This window comes from Pyxicephalus adspersus, chromosome 12, assembly GCF_032062135.1.
Source record: "Pyxicephalus adspersus chromosome 12, UCB_Pads_2.0, whole genome shotgun sequence".
Classification (NCBI taxonomy): domain Eukaryota; kingdom Metazoa; phylum Chordata; class Amphibia; order Anura; family Pyxicephalidae; genus Pyxicephalus; species Pyxicephalus adspersus.
Window position 1 is genome coordinate 41576875 of NC_092869.1, and position 1506 is coordinate 41578380.

The 1506-nt window shown below is 39.4% G+C and overlaps 1 protein-coding gene across 14 annotated transcripts in view; it reads left to right on the forward strand.

Annotated features, from left to right (window-relative positions):
* Positions 1-1506, forward strand: part of EVL (Enah/Vasp-like) — a 92169-nt gene that overhangs the window by 63524 nt on the left and 27139 nt on the right. The window lies entirely within an intron of this gene.

Here is a 1506-nt window from a genome sequence, read left to right on the forward strand (position 1 = left end):
GAGGGTCCTGATTCCTCTATATAGATAGAATTGTGGGGTCACCATCACTAGAGGGGTCACCAGCATGAGGATGAGGGTCCTGATTCCTCTATTTAGATAGAATTGTGGGGTCACTATCACTTTTTGCATTACAGAATGCAGGAGAAGTAAAGCTTCTTGTTAGCAAAACTCATAGAGAGAAAGGGGCAGCGTTTTGTAAATGAGCATGAAAATCTCTGAGTGATGAAAGAAGTATTGGCGTGATTAGTGAGGAGAAGCCGGGATAAGTAGGACAGCTGTTTTAAATTCCGCTACACAGAAGCAATGCAGCAGGGGGAACGCAATCATTTATATTTATGTTTTATTATTTGCATTAATCATAGTTGTCTCCCTGAAAATATTATACAACAGAAAAAGGCATAATATCTCTGAATTTTATTATGTATTTCTGTTTTTGCAACATATGTATCAAATGTGCTCCATCCAACATATAAATCCAATGGCAAGCAAATGATTTGTTGATAATGTATGTGCTGTGATATGATCACTTAAGATTATTTGCTGCAGTACAGCTGGGTGGTGATCTGACTTCTTTTTTTTCTTTTGCACCATAATAGTTGCATAACCCCAAGTGCAGCTCCTTCTGTATGTTGCCAATGGGTATTGGGGTTCCATTCAGAATTAAAGTGTGCCAACAAATGTCAGGTGCATTTACCTTGGTTGCAGTAATGCATGCAGAGCCGCAGTACATGGGTGTGAATGGGGACCAAAGAGAATTTCCTTCTTGTTGTGTCAATACCGGTAGGGGAGCGACAGGAAACACATTTTGGATAAATTTATGCAAATCAGATATCATATCTCTCAGGCAACTTTTCATGACTGCTAGGGAATGGAATCTCCTAGAATCTGCATGGAGTTGGTATGCACTTCCCATTGCTTTTTTTATAATATATAATATTTTTTTTTAATTATTTGTACCCAGTCAAAAACCAACTAGTAGGTAAATAGCCACCATTTAAACCGTCCCTATGGTGTTTGAGTAGTTGTGGCAGAGATAGTCAATAAGAAGCAGAAACGTTTATGCAATCCATATGCAAATGTTATGCAAATTGTGCTGACTGTACTGACTGTACTTTAATCCCCCTCTCCCACAGCATACCTATACTGTTCATTGCTAACTTTCTTCTTTAATCAGGACCTGGAGCAAATAAAAAATCTTGGTGCTTCAAAGTATGGGTCTGATTTATTAAAGCTCTCCTGGCTGGAGAAGATACATTGCATTCAGTGAACCTGGGTGACCCAGAAAACCTGGAATGGATGTCTTCTATTTGTTAGCAAATGCTTTCAATTCTGGACCACATACATTCCAGGTTTGCTGAATCACCCAGGTTCATTGATGGAAGTGTATCTACTCTGGTCTTGGAGAGCTTTAAAAAATCAGGCCTTATGAGTTTGACATTCACTCTATGTGACAGCACGGACCAGTCAGGAAGATTGACATTCACTCTATGTGACAGCACGGACCAG